This window comes from Ornithorhynchus anatinus, chromosome X1 (genome assembly GCF_004115215.2).
Source record: "Ornithorhynchus anatinus isolate Pmale09 chromosome X1, mOrnAna1.pri.v4, whole genome shotgun sequence".
Lineage (NCBI taxonomy): Eukaryota > Metazoa > Chordata > Mammalia > Monotremata > Ornithorhynchidae > Ornithorhynchus > Ornithorhynchus anatinus.
The window spans coordinates 74,415,728-74,431,306 of record NC_041749.1 but is presented as its reverse complement, the minus strand read 5'-3'; the positions used below and the strand labels follow the sequence as shown (position 1 = coordinate 74,431,306).

General features: G+C 42.6%; 2 non-coding genes across 2 annotated transcripts; both read left to right on the top strand.

Moving 5' to 3' along the window:
• Window positions 1-2,559: 2,559 nt before the first annotated feature.
• Window positions 2,560-2,697, top strand: LOC114807166. The gene has a single exon (XR_003755219.1). It is a non-coding gene; the product is annotated as a small nucleolar RNA SNORA7 (small nucleolar RNA).
• Window positions 2,698-9,649: 6,952 nt separating this feature from the next.
• LOC114806739 lies at window positions 9,650-9,787 on the top strand. Its single transcript, XR_003754801.1, has one exon. It is a non-coding gene; the product is annotated as a small nucleolar RNA SNORA7 (small nucleolar RNA).
• Window positions 9,788-15,579: the final 5,792 nt, after the last annotated feature.

Below are 15,579 nucleotides of genomic sequence, written 5' to 3'. Positions count from 1 at the left end.
ATTTAGAATTGCTAAGAAATAGCAATACATACCTTCTTATTCTATTTAGCTGTATCTACAGGTTTGGCTTACAAATTTTGAATGCTAAATTCAACTGTGGGTGAAAGAATCTTTTTGGTATGATGAATCCATCAGTGGTAATTATTGTGCACTTACCGTGTGCAGAGCACTGTGCTAAGTACTTGGGAGAGTTAAAATGCTATAGAGTTGGTACAGATAATCCCTACCCACAAGGAGTTTACAATCTAGAGGGGGAGGCAGGCATTAAAATAAATTACAGATAGGGAAAATAATAGAGTACTATGGAAGTTAGTAGTCGCAATCCTTGCCTCCAAGGAGCTTACATGAGCCGAGTACTGCTTGACAGAGTAGAGGGAGGAAAGGGACATAATCCCTGCCCTCAAGTGGTTATTGTTCTACTGGGGATATTAAAATCTAGGGAGAGCAAATTTACTTAAGTTTTGAATAAATTATGATCTCTGAAAAATCTATGGATTTATTTTTCAGAGATAAAGCAGCCTGTAAGGAATGCCTTTTGTGGCCTAATTGCTTCAGTACAAAAACCTAGAGAGATGGGAAAGTGAGTAGTTTTTAAGAAGCCCAACTTCTGCCTCCTTGCCATAATCCAATATTCGTTATCAGGGGCAATATTACCTACATGAGTCAGCTGTGGCCCTAAAACTGTTCATTGCCCTGTTTCAATTTCAAATGTCTAGGGAGAACCTTTTTTCTTGGGAAAACCATACTGAGATCCATTCCAAAGCACAAAGGTTTCCTTTCCCTGGAGGAGGCTTAGATTGGATGGCCAATTTGCTTCTCAGGTTTTTTAAGACCTATTTAATACCGGGACTATGACAAATGATTGCCCGGGGAGTGGTGCCCAGCACACTACAATCCTGGATGATGAAGAAATAGGGTTAAGGAGAGAGGGAAGGGAAGAAAGAAGAGGAACAGGGATTCTGGTCGATTTTTTCTAAATAAGTTGTTTTCTATTTTTTTCCTAAATCCCAAATTGCTTCTCGTGAATTTTCTCTATGGGGTGGGAGTTTCACAGGAAAAATTCCCAAGAAGAAAATTTAAGGTTAAGAGGAAACAAACATGGCAAAAAATTTTACTTTTAGAAAAATCCAAGAATGCTGCAATCTCCCTTCTGGATTGATTGCTTCCCAGGCACTATGTAGCATAGGACATTGATCCCTGCATGACACTCCTCCAGGAACCTGACTAAACTATGTTTAGTCTTTTAAAGACATATTTATTATGTCTTCATTAGATTTACGTAGCATCTTCTGAAGAGCACAAGGTGATGTACAGAAAACTTTTAAACATTTCAAATGACCTTGCAACAAGAAGGATATTAATATCCCTTAACAGGGAGAGTGGAGGCATTGTGGGAGAAAGTAGAGAGGAAAGAATGGCAAGAAGGAAAAGACAAATTTGGGGGGCAAGTGACAGCAAGTCCAAATAATTTTTGTGGCATTTATTAAGCACTTATTATGTACCAAGCCTCATCTTAAGTGCTGGGGGTTAATTCCAAGATAATCAGGTTGCATACAGTCCCTGTCCCATCTGTGGCTTTAAGTAGTAAGGGGAACAGATATTGAATCCCCATTTTACAGATGAGGAAACTGAGGTACTGAGATGTTAAGTGTCTTGGCCCAGGTCACACATCAGGCAAGTGGTAGAGTGGAAATTAGAACTCAGGTCCTCTGATTCTCTGGCCTGTGCTCTTTCCACACTTCCATGCTGCCATTCTTCACCATTTCTACCATAGACTTTCTGCTTTGGTTGGTCTATCCCAGAATCTACCTTTATTTCCCAAGGGACTGCAGCTGAGCATGTACATCTTTGGTCCAAAAGACAATAGTTGCCTAAGGAGATGTCTTCACCTTCTTGAGTGGGTCTTAGGCACCTTGGTGTTCTTTCCCTGAAATTTCTTCCCTTTTAGTGTACTTTTCTCATCCTCCTTTCTTGTTCTCCCAACCCACTCATTCCTCTTCTGGATGTTTCCATTAATTTCTTGTCTCCTGCTTTCCTTCAGTAATTCTATTTTGTGAGCTTTCTATTATTTCTAGAATAAAAACATACATTTTATGACTGGTGGATTATATATTTTTGTTTCACTTCATAAATCTCAAGTGCATTTAATGGTTGCAGAACAAATCTCTCTTCCACTTTACTTTCAATAGTCAAAGCAGAGCAGGGCTTTCCAATCTTTAGCACCTCTCTCTTCATTTGTTACACTTCTCTGCATGACTTCTTTGGCACCTGACTTAGCCAGGTAAATCATAGGGCACACCTTGTAGGCAGACTGGAAACTGTCATAATAAGGACTTATTGGACACATTAACCTCACTCCAGAGTTCTATTCTTAATGTTTATTGCTGTATTGTACTCTCACAAGCACTTAGTACAGTGCGCTGCACACGGTAAGCATTTAATAAATATGATTAATGAATGAATGAATATTTTTATCTCCTGAAGGTGTTGTGTTTTCCCTTGCTGCCACTTATTTCAGGAAGGGTACATTCCTAATATGTATTAAGTGAACATATTTTTCTCCTCTCAGGGTCGCACCTGGAGAGCTTCTAGTACTCAACCAGTCTTGACTATGGGAGGAAGCGTCAAGCAGAGGCTTACCCATTCCATTCCTAGCTTGGACAGTAGCTAGCGAGTAGAAGGCAATCTGCTACAAGTCAAGACTCACCTGTGCTGGGCAGCAATAGCATGGGAGAGAGTCAAGGGCAGAGATTCAGGTTTACTTTCTGTAAGGAGGCGAAATGGTAAACTACTTCTGTATTTTTACCAACAAAACTCTATGGATCCACTACCAGGATGATTGCAGATGGAGGTGGGGCATTCCATGAGAGATGTGTCCATGGCGTCGCTATGGGTTGGAGACTTGAAGGCATAAGACAAGGGTATAACTTTTTGGTGGCACTGGTAGAACTATTACTATTGTTAGACCAACTGCTAGTTTTCATGTCTGTATTAATTCATAGTTTATGGCTATATTTAATATTATGAATATTTTTTGACTTGACTATTCATTGAAGAATTATACTAATGGGTGGTACTATTTCTGCTGAGTTGGATATAAAGATAATCCAAATGACATTCTTTATCTTCTTTATCCTTGTAGAAGATGCAGCTTTCTTCTAGGCCATGTCCACATATTCCATTGAGGACACTATAGCTACAGAAGTAAACATGGTAGGGAACCATGCTTTTCATGGCATCATGAGCAAAGGAGGCACAATTCCCTTCAGTAAATGTGGTCTATATTCATCAGGATGTATTATCAGAATACTCTAAGCATGACCCAGGAGAGTCAGCATATATAAAAGCTACTTGCATGTCTTATCATGTCACTGGTACCATACCCATTAAATAAGCATTAGCCCCTCTTTTTATCAGGACATTAAACAGAGATGAGTCAGCCAGACTGGATAACCTAGAATTCACCGGACTCATACTTTCACAGTACGACTTCTAAGCTTTTCTTTTCTCAACTCATAGGAATGATGCTATGGTTTATATATATTGAATCTCAGTTATAAATCTGAGAATTTTGATGGTATTATCATCATTATTTTTCTTCCACAAAATTAAGAACCCTTTATTTACATTCTGATCCTTTTTATTGTTGAAGACTTTGAAGTCGGTGAAGAAAGTGATACCACACTAGCCATTCATTTCACCTGATTAAAAAGTAGAGAAAAACAGTAATATTGTGAAGATAGTGATCTTACTGAACCAATGGATTTTTTTTCCTATCTTTTTCTCTCTCCTTATCTGGGTTGCCTACTGAAAATAACTTCTTAATGCAAGATATCTATACTAAGTAAACTTTAAACAATTCTAGAATAGGATCAACATTTAGTGGGGACCAAGTGCTGATATGTAATAATAATTTGAATAGTAGAGTGCGTTTATCTTTGGTATTGGTGTTTGGTATTTGTTAAGCGCTTACTATGTGCAGAGCACTGTTCTAAGCGCTGGGGTAGACACAGGGGAATCAGGTTGTCCCACGTGGGGCTCACAGTATTCATCCCCATTTTACAGATGAGGTAACTGAGGCACAGAGAAGTTAAGTGACTTGCCCACAGTCACAGAGCTGACAAGTGGCAGAGCTGGGATTCGAACTCATGACCTCTGACTCCAAAGCCCAGGGTCTTTCCACTGAGCTTTCCAAAGTGCTTCCACAATAATAATAATAATGTTGGTATATATTAAACGCTTACTATGTGCCAAGCACTGTTCTAAGCGCTCGGGTAGATACAAGGTAATTAGGTTGTCCCACATGGGGCTCACAGTCTTCATCCCCATTTTTTACAGATGAAGTAACTGAGGCACAGAGAAGTTAAGTGACTTGCCCAAGGTCACACAGCTGACAAGTTGTGGAGCCAGGATTAGAACCCATGACCTCTGGCTCCTCTTTTTACTAAGCCATGCTGCACAACAGCTCTGTGAGATAGAAAAGAGTTGAGCATTATTAGCCCTTTTTCCTGAGGCATTTCAGGGCTCAATGCCCCCATAGCACTTATATATATATCTTACATACTCTATGCCTTCCTACTATCTGTATCTTACATAAGTGCTTGACTCCCCAACGAGATTTTAAGCTCCTTGAAAGTAGGGATCATGTATGCAAATAATTTGGTACTCTCCCAAGTGCTCAGTACAGTGTACTGCACACAGTAGGGACTCATTCATTCAATCATATTTATTGAGCATTTACTCTGTGCAGAGCTGTACTAAGTGCTTGGGAGAGTACACTGTAACTCTAAACAGACTCATTCCCTGCCCACAATGAGCTTTCAGGTTCAATAAATAGTACTGATTGATTGATTTTTGAAAATGAGGAAACTGAGTCCAGGGAGGTTGATTGATTTGCCCACAGTCACACAGCAGGCCAGTAGCAAAGCAAGGACAAGAACCCAGGTCTTCTCACTCCTGTGCCTGGGTCCTTTCCATCACACCATGCTGACCTCCGACTTATTAAGCCTCCTGAGATTCTTCACTCACTTTTTTGAGGTTGCTTTTATCTAGGAGGAGCACTTCAAAACCACACAGGTTGGGTGTCAGATATGAAGTGTGTACTTTCCTAAAGTTCATTCTTGCATTCCAATTGCCTTGACGGTACCAGAAGAATCGATATGCAAAAGAGTTTCTCTCAGTGGTTTTATCATCTGTGACATTGATGGCTACCAAAGGGTAAAATGTCTCTGAAATGACCCTGTTGAATATGAATGAAGTAACACTTTATCGGTATTCTTGTATTTGAAGAGGAAGGTTTGTAAAACCTTTTGCCCAGTTCTTGTTGACATGCTTTACATTAGCTTATCTTCTAGCAAATGACAGGAAGGTATTATTTCCTTTCTAGTAGATTCACCTTTATACACTCTTTTACTTCCTTCCATTTCATATTAAGGCTTCCTTTCTCTTTCCCAGAATATGCTACAATTAGCCTCACCTATTTAATCAGTATCATTTCTGCAGTAATGTTGAGATATGCTCTCATTTCCTCTTTGTTTTCTCAACGGATTTAATGTCACTTTTTTCCATTTGGCTCTCAAATTGGTCCACATTATCTAAAATTTCCAAGCATCATAGAGTGAGCCAGTCATAATTCACCCTGCTCACTCCCATATTTCAAGTATTTTAACTTGCTCTCCCATGTCATTTTAATTACAGTTTGGTAATCTTGCCCCTACATTTAGTATGCCAGGCCCTCATTAGAGTTCATCTGCTAAATTTTGAGATTTATATTCTAAGAGGAAATGTGTGGAAATTGAAGAAGGTCCAAGAGAGAGGAATGAAAATGGAGAAGAGGTGGGGAAATAAGATTCAAAAGTCAAAAATAAAGGGATTCTGATCATTACATTTAGAGGAGAGAAGGTTGAGGGGTCACAACAGCCTTCGGGAATGTGAGAGTTCATTTAAGAAGGATCAACTTCCTCTGATGGTAGTCCTGCCCGGGAAAGGGACAAACTCTGGGAGGAGCCTCTTGAGATGATTGAAATCTGGCACAATAAGAAGCAAGGGGCTAAACTGTGAACTACTGTTAGAGCATAAAATTTCTTAGGGTAAGGGCAAGGGAGTTGGTCGGGGATCCCTCTAGCAACATGCTGCAGGGTTCTGTGGATGTCTGCAGAAGGTTGGGTTGAACTTTTTAATATGGTTTCCCACTAGCCCGACCTGGAAAAAGCAGTTTTGGAGAATCATGGTCCTCTATTCCTGGCTCCCCTCTAGACTGTAACTCACTGTGGGCAGGGAATGTGTCTGTTTATTGTTATAGTGTACTCTCCCAAGTGCTTAGTTCAGTACTCTGCACACAGTAAGTGCTCACTAAATATGATTGACTGACTGACTAGACTCCCCGGCTGGTATGGTGCAGAGTTTGGATTTTACACTCCTTCCACCCTTCTCCTTCATGATCTACCAGAGTCAATTTCCTTTTGGACCTCCTCTGTTTGGGACACTGCAAGATAAGAATTTTTTTTAATGGTATTTGTTAAGCGCTAACTATATGCCAAGTGCTGGAGTGGATACAAGGTGGTCAGTTTGGACACAGTCCCTGTCTTGCATCGGGCTCACAGTCTTAATTCCCATATTACAGATGAGGTAACTGAAGCACAGAGAATAATAATAATAATGTTGGTGTTTGTTAAGCGCTTACTATGTGCCAAGCACTGTTCTAAGCACTGGGGTAGATACAAGGTAATCAGCTTGTCCCACGTAGGGCTCACAGTCTTCATCCCCATTTTACAGATGAGGTAACTAAGGCACAGAGAAGTTAAGTGACTTGCCCAAAGTCACACAGCAGACAAGTGGCAGAGCCGGGATTAGAACCTAGGTCCTTCTGACTCCCGGGCCCAGGCTCTATCCACTAGGCAACTCTGCTTCGTGCCCAGAAAGTATGGTTTCAGGTGTAGCACATGGACAGGCCAGGCAAGACTGGAACCTTATGAAGTGCATGTCATTCATTCAATTCATTCGTTCATTCAGTTGTATTTATTGAGCACTTACTATGTGAAGAGCACTGTACTAAGCGCTTGGAGTGTACAATTCGGCAAAAGATAGAGACAATCCCTGCCCAACAATGGGCTCACAGTCTGAACAGGGGAGACAGACAGCAAAACAAAACAGAACAAAACAAAACAAATAGTTTGGCATAAATAGCAGCAAGATAAATGGAATCATAAATATATACACATCATTAACAAAATAGAGTAATAAATAATATATACAAATATGCACAGTGCTGTGGGGAGGGGAAGGGGTAAGAGCAGAGGGTGGGAGAAGGGGGAATGGGGAGGGGAGGAGGAGCTGAGGGAAAGGGAGGGCTCAATCTGGGAAGGCCTCCTGGAGGAGGTGAGCTCTCAGTAGGGCTTTGAAGAGGGGAAGAGAGTTAGTTTGGTGGATGTGAGGAGGGAGGGCATTCCAGGACAGCGGTGGGACATAGGCCAGGGGTCGACGGCAGGACAGGTGCGAACGAGGGACTGTGAGGAGGTTAGCAGCAGAGGAGCGGAGTGCACGGGGTGGGCTATAGAAGGAAAGAAGGGAGGTGAGGTAGGAGGGGGCAAGGTGATGGAGAGCTTTAAAGCCAAGAGTGAGGAGTTTTTGTTTCATGCGAAGGTTGATAGGCAACCACTGGAGGTTTTTAGGAGCGGAGTGACATGCCCAGAGAGTTTCTGAAGAAAGATGATCCGGGCAGTGGAATGAAGAATAGACTAGAGCAGGGAGATCAGAGAGGAGGCTGACACAATAATCCAGTCGGGATATTATGAGAGCTTATACCAGCAAGGTAGAAGTTTAGATGGAGAGCAAAGGGCGGATCTTGGCGATACTGTGAAGGTGGGACCGGCAGGTTCTGGTGACGGATTGGATGGGTGGGGTGAATGAGAGAGCGGAGTTAAGGATGACACCAAGGCTGTGGACCCATGAGATGGGAAGGATGGTAGTGCCGTCCACAGTGACAGGGAAGTCAGGGAGAGGACAGGGTTTGGGAGGGAAAATAAGGAGCTCAGTCTTGGATATGTCCTGATGGCATTAGGACCCACCATAACCCTCTAGCCATGCTGACCCAGATGGCAAGAGGCCTGGAATGGTGCATTCCTGTATTTTCATGGGCAAAACATGTAAGAGGTTCTCTCCCAAGGACACACACACTCATGGATGAAGGTGCACCATTGGCAGCATCATCTTCAAACCGAGGGGCAACCGAATGCATTACATAACCTCAGCTATGCACATAATGTCCATCTGTTACTTCCATTTTGGCTTTAAGTGCCATCATGGACTAGCCTACTAGCGGAACAATCAATCGATTGAAAAGCAACCACCAAGCCATACAGAAAGATTCCATATCGAGCTCCTGGAGGACAAGAAAACTGCAAGGTGCTCTGTGGCAACACCCCAGCAACAGTATCAGAATAATAATAATAATAACTGTGTTATTTGTTAAGCATTTTCTCTGTGCCAAGTACTGTATTAAGCACTGGGGGGGATACAAGACAGTAGGTCCCACATGGGGCTCACAGTCTATGTAGGAGGGAGAACAGGGATTGAATCCCCATTTTGCAGATGAGGGAACAGAGGCACAGAGAAGTGAAGTAACTTGCCCAAGGTCACACAGCAGACAAGAGACAGAGGTTCTTCTGACCTCCAGGCCCATGCTCTATCCATTAGAGCATGCTACTTCCCTTCTCCCTCCTGTTCACTTTTCCTCACTTCTAATCCCTCTCTGCCCCACAAAGAACCCCTCTATCCTATATACTTAATAGCCTTAATCCAGCCCTTACTCCCATTTGGAAAGAAGATAGCACCAAAATTGTTCATCAAAAACAATTCAGAGATTTAAAAAACTACATGCAGCAAAGCAAGAATTGAAGGTCCTCATAAGTCTAACAAAGTGGAAGAAGCTCAAGCTAAAAAAAATTAAAAATTCCATACAACCAAAGTTGGCAGGCCTAAACTGAAGAATGAGATTCAAGTTTATGCTATCACCAAACTAAGAAGTTTACTCATCATTAAAAACATCTATTTGGTCTCATACCCTTTACTATGACACTGCTGAAGAGTAATACCAATGATTGTCGTATTTGTTAAGTGCCTTCTATGTGTCAGGCACTGTATTAAGCGCTGGGGTGGATACAGGTGGAACCACCCTCATCACAGGCACAGGGAATCTTATGCAGATATTAAGGTACTGCAATGATCTTGTCTTCCACCACTGAGGAAGATACCCTGTGAAGCTTGGAAAAATAGCCAAAATGTGACGGTATGGCCTTAGAAGAAGTTACTACTGTAGTAACTCTAGCCTGTAAGCTCATCATGGACAGGGAATGTATCTACCAATTCTGTTATATTGTACTCTCCCAAGCACTGACTGCAATGAACCATGGTAAAGAACCCAGTCCTGATAACATCCCCACAGAAATCCATACTCAAACTCAGATATCGTTAGGAGCGCTTTAACATATGGAATGCAGAGGAAATGCCACAGTACTTGAGATGCGATTATGAACACCATATTGAAGTAGAAAGGGGAGAGAACTAAATGTGGAAGCTAGGAAATCTCACAGTTTTACATTGCTCACAAGGTTCTAGCCAGAAACCTTATGGTTAGGCTACCTGCATCTACCCCCTCTCAGGGTCACACCTTGAGAGTTTCCAATACTTTGCCAGTCTCAGATACAGGAGGGAGTGTCAAGCAGAGGCATACCCATTCCATTCCTAGCTTGGCCAGTGGCTAGTGAGTGGAAGGCAATCTTCTACAAGTCAAAACTCACCCGTGCTGGGCAGCAGCGGCATGGGAGAGAGTCAAGGGTGGAGACTCAAGTTTACTGCACTCAAGGAGGCATTGGTAAACCACGTCTGTATTTTTACCAAGAAAGCTCTATGAATACACTACCAGAATGATTGCAGATGAAGATGGGGCATTCTGCGAGAGATGTATCCATGGTGTCGCTATGGGTCGGAGATGACTCGACAGCGTAAGACAAGACAAGACCTGTGTGTATCACAGTTATCACATCTAACTTCTTGAACAGTTCCATCAATGTCATGCATTCTACTCAACATCAAATGGCAAGTTACTTAGAGTATGAGCCCCATTTGGGACAGGAACTGTATCCGGCCTGATTAACATGTATCTACCCCAGCGCTTCGAACAGTGCTTGACACATAGAAAGCGCTTAACAAATACCATAAAAGAAAGGACAGGCTACAAACAATTAAGTCCTAAAATAAAATCAGTCTCCTAGCACTGAAGTTATGTGTAGTACAACAATTTTGCTGGGTGGGACACATGAGGAAAATGGATAATAATAATAATAATGTTGGTATTTGTTAAGCACTTACAATGTGCCAAGCACTGTTCTAAGCGCTAGGGTAGATACAGGGTAATCCGGTTGTCCCATGTGGGGCTCACAGTCGTAATCCCCATTTTACAGATGAGGTAACTGAGGCACCGAGAAGTTAAATGACTTGCCCAAAGTCACGCAGCTGACAAGTGGCAGAGTTAGGATTAGAACCCATAACCTCTGACTCCTAAACCCATGCTCTTCTCACTAAGCTGACAATAGTATGTCCAAATAGCTGCTGTATGGTCAACTGGTACTGGGAAACTAAAAGCAAGGAAATGTTTTAAGGATACAGAAAACCCCCACAATATAAATGGAGTGTACATCTTGAAAATGTGAATCTATTCAGGGTTACATTTCCCATAGACTTGCATGTTCTAAATTAGGATCCAATCCAGAACCTCTGGAAAAGTAGTATGAAATTCCTTTATGTGTTATACTATAATGATAGACTTCACTAAACTATTATTATCCCAGCTCGGCCACTTGTCAGCTGTGTGACTGTGGGCAAGTCACTTAACTTCTCTGTGCCTCAGTTCCCTCATCTGTAAAATGGGGATTAAGACTGTGAGCCCCACGTGGGACAACCTGATTCCCCTGTGTCTACCCCAGCGCTTAGAACAGTGCTCTGCACATAGTAAGCGCTTAACAAATACCAACATTATTATTATTCAGTCTTAAATTTGAAAGCATAAGATTACAATAGTAAATGAATGAGAAGTTGTAATATGGCTATAAACCTTTGCAGGAGGCTGCCGAAGCTTTATTCTTTTGTGGTGGTGGTTTGTCAACTTTAGGGAAGAATTTGTCCATCTTAAGTTGAATAATAGCCTTCTTAAGTTCCTTGTAGCAGACTAACGCCTTCTAAACACCCTTGAACATCTTTGAATTTCTATCCCTATTAAGGTCTTCCTCGATCATATTTATTGGAACTCCTACCTGTAAGCTTCATGAGTCCAAGGACTGTGTCTACTTACTATTTTGCCCTCTCCCAAGCCCTTATTATCATGCTCTCCCCAGAGTAAGAGCTCAAAAAATGCCACTCATTGCAGTAAATTCACTCACTTTCTTGAAAACTGATGCCAAGATTTTATCTAGGAGTGGAGAGTCCATAACGTTTTGTTCTGTTTCAGCATCTTACAAAAATGTGATGGATTGTCAAAGTTTGATGTAGTTCTCTCACTGGACAACACTTCCTCTGAATGAGATGCAACTAACTCAGTGACATTTGCCTTATCCATTTATAAATTAAATTGCCTTCCCAGTTCCATACCTTCTTTGCTTATCTGCACAGGGGTCTCTTCAGTGTCTTAAAGATCTGATAAGAACTGTGGGCAGAGCTTTCTCCAAGATCAATTTACTGTTGATTTGCTGGTGGAGTTTAATAATAATAATAATAATGATAATAATAATTATGGTGTTTTTTAAGTACTTACTATCAGGCACTGTACTAAGCCTGGATGTCTGCCCGCTACCTAAAACTCAACATGACCAAAACTGAGCTCCTCATCTTCCCTCCCAAGCCTGGTCCTCTCCCTGACTTCCCTATCACCGTGGATGGTACGACCATCCTTCCCATCTCTCAGGCCTGCAACCTCGGTGTCATCTTTGACTCGGCTCTCTCATTCACCCCTCACATCCTATCCGTTATCAAGACCTGCTGGTTTCACCTTTACAATATCACCAAGATCTGCCCTTTCCTCTCCACCCAAACGGCTACCTTACTGCTACAGGCTCTTGTAATATCCAGGCTAGATTACTGTGTCAGCCTTCTCTCTGATCTCCCTTCCTCCTCTCTCTCCCCGCTCCGGTCTATTCTTCACTCTGCTGCCCGGCTCATCTTCCTGCAGAAACGATCTGGGCATGTCACTCCCCTTTTTAAACAACTCCAGTGGTTGCCTATCAACCTCCGCTCCAAATAAAAACTCCTCACTCTAGGCTTCAAGGCTCTCCATCACCTTGCCCCTTCCTACCTCTCCTCCCTTCTCTCTTTCTACTGCCCACCCAGCACGCTCCACTCCTCTGCCACCCACCTCCTCACCATCCCTCGGTCTCGCCTATCCCGCCGTCGACCCCTGGGCCACATCCTCCCGCAGTCCTGGAATGCCCTCCCTCCTCACCTCCGCCAAACTAATTATCTTCCCCTCTTCAAAACCCTACTTAAAGCTCACCTCCTCCAAGAGGCCTTCCCAGACTGAGCTCCCCTTTTCCCTCTGCTCCTTCTACCCCCCCTTCACCTCTCCACAGCTAAACCCTCTTCTCCCCCCTTTCCCTCTGCTCCTCCCCCTCTCCCGTTCCATCCCCTCAGCACTGTACTCATCTGCTCAACTGTATATATCTTCATTACCCTATTTATTTTGTTAATGAGATGTACATCACCCTGATTCTATTTATTTGCTATTGTTTTAATGAGATGTTCTTCCCCTTGATTCTATTTATTGCCACTGTTCTTGTCTGCCTGTCTCCCCCGATTAGACTGTAAACCTGTCAAAGGACAGGGACTGTCTCTATCTGTTACCGATTTGTACATTCCGAGCGTTTAGTACAGTGCTCTGCACATAGTAAGCACTCAATAAATACTATTGAATGAATGAATGAATAGTAAGCGCTCAATAAATACTATTGGATAAATGAATGAATAAGCCCTGGAGTGGATACAAGCAAATGAAGTTGGACACAGTCCCTGTCCCATGTGGGGCTCACAGTCTCAATCCCCATTTTACAGATGAGGTAACTGAGACACAGAGAAGTGAAGTGACTTGCCCAAGGTCACACAGCAGACAAGTGGCAAAACCAGGATTAGAACCCATGACCTTCTGACTCCCAGGCCTGTGCTCTATCCACTACACCATGCTGCTTCTCTACGTCACGCTGCACGGGATAAGGCATTAAACGATTTAAGTTGTCTCTGCAGGTTGTATATCTGGAGGGATGGCTGTAACTTAGGGTACATCTTATGTGGTAAAACATGGCTTTAGACAATCCTGCAACTCAGTTACAACCTGACAAACAGCTAGAGCAGCATGGTGTAGCAATCAAGAAAAGAGTGGCTCTTTTGGACCAAATGTTCTCAAGGGATCATGAGTTGAGGCAGAGCAAAGACAGCACCAGGTTTGCAGAACAGCACAACAAAGGCAGCTTCTGTATGGACACAGTCTGGTAGGGATAATGGGTCCCATATTGACTTGGTTAACCATACACCCACTCATAGGTGAATTTTACCACCAGTAGCACTATGGAAATCAGCATGGCTGGAAACCAGTGTTACATAATGAAAAGAGTATGACTCTGAGAGTCAGAGGACCTGGGTTCTAATCCTGGCTCCACTACTCTCTGCGTGACCCTCTAGATTGGAAGCTTGTTGTGAATAGGGAATGTGTTTGTTATAGTGCACTCTTCCAAGCATTTGGTACAGTGCTGTGCACACAGTAAGTGCTCAATAAATATGATTGGCTGACTGACTGTCTGACTGACCTCAGGCAAGTTCCTTAACTTCTCTGTGCTTCCATTTCCTCAATTTTAAAATGGGGGTTCAAAACTGCTATTAATAATAATAAGAAGAAGAATGGCATTTGTTAATACTTACTATGTGCCAGGCACTGTACTAAGCACCAAGGTGGATATGAGTAAATTGTGCTGGAGGACACAGTCCCTGTCTCACATGGGGCTTACAGTCTCAATCCCCATTTTACAGATGAGGTACCTGAGGCACAGAGAAGTGAAGTGATTTGCCCAAGGTTACACAGCAGACAAGTGGTTGAGCAGGGATTATTAATAATAATAATAATAATAGTGGTATTTGTTAAGCACTTACTATGTACAAAGCAATGTTCTAAGCGCTGGGGGGATACAAGGTGATCAGGTTGTCCCACGTGGGGCTCACAGTTTTAATCCCCATTTTACAGATGAGGTAACTGAGGCACAGAGAAGTGAAGTGACTTTCCCAAAGTCACATAGCTGGCAAGTGGCAGAGACAGGATTAGAATCCATGACCTCCCGACTTCCAGGCCCGTGCTCTATCCACTACGCCATGCTGCTGTTCTTCCTCCTATTTAGACTGTGAACCCCATGTGGGACAGGGACAGTGTCCAACGTGATTAACTTGTATCTAGAACAGTGCTTGACACATAGTAAGCACTAAACAAATACCATAATTAAAGAATAAGCATTTCTCTGAATATTTAGGACAACTTTGTAAATGTTTACATAATTACACAAATCACAGAAGACACACCCAGCTTCCTGTACAGTTCTCCAATGTTTCCTACAAGCTATATTCAATATCTAATGGAAGGCAGGAGTATCAACAAAGAGGTCCTGGGATGCAGTCAGTTTACCAGCCCTGAGCTAATGCTCACTGCAACACAGCTTTGCTGGACAGGGCATGAGAACAGTGGACAATGTCAGGATTTCCAACTAGTTGTTGCACAGACAATCAAAGGGCATCCCACTCAAGCAGAGAGGGCAGAACAGAAGTTTAAAAGACAATGTAATGCACAGTGGCAAACAACTTCATGTAATAATGGACTGCTGGGAATCAATAGAAGGTTGTTTTCCTTGAGCAAAAGGCTTCACAACAATATACCCCAAGACTGACTCAGACAGAGATGGGCCATGGACATCGGCACAGAAAGGAACAGTCTTTATCTGGCCACAGCATGAACTGGATTATCAGTTCTGCATCACTCGTTTCTGCTATACCCACAGTCATGGATAGTATTTTACTGACAGTAGCATCATCTTTGAAAATGGACAGCTTATCTGCAGAGAGAGCACCGACTCACAAGATAGAAGTCACTAAATATGTGATTTCACTGTGCGTGGTCTATAACAAACTGAATAAAAGTTGGTTAAAGTTCATTTTCCAAGAACTGTTTCTGGTATTCAAGAGTCTATGAAATGCCAGTGAGCCCCAGGTGTGCTTGGAACAGAAATTAGGAAGCAGTGAGGTATATGTGTTGATCTATTTTGGGGCTTCAATCACTTGTCCCTGGGTCCATGGGAGGCTGGCAAGCTCCTGCATGAAGGGCCTCCTTCCTTTTGTTAATTTTGAGTAAGCTCTGCATTATAGGCTGTCAGATGGGTCTTCAGTGAAAATTTCACAGTCATTGTAATACCTTTAACCCCTCTGTGGAAAAAGCAGAGAAAGTGTTAGAGAAGCCCAAAGTGGAGAAATGATGTGCTTTATTCCAGTTCTCAATTGTCTGTT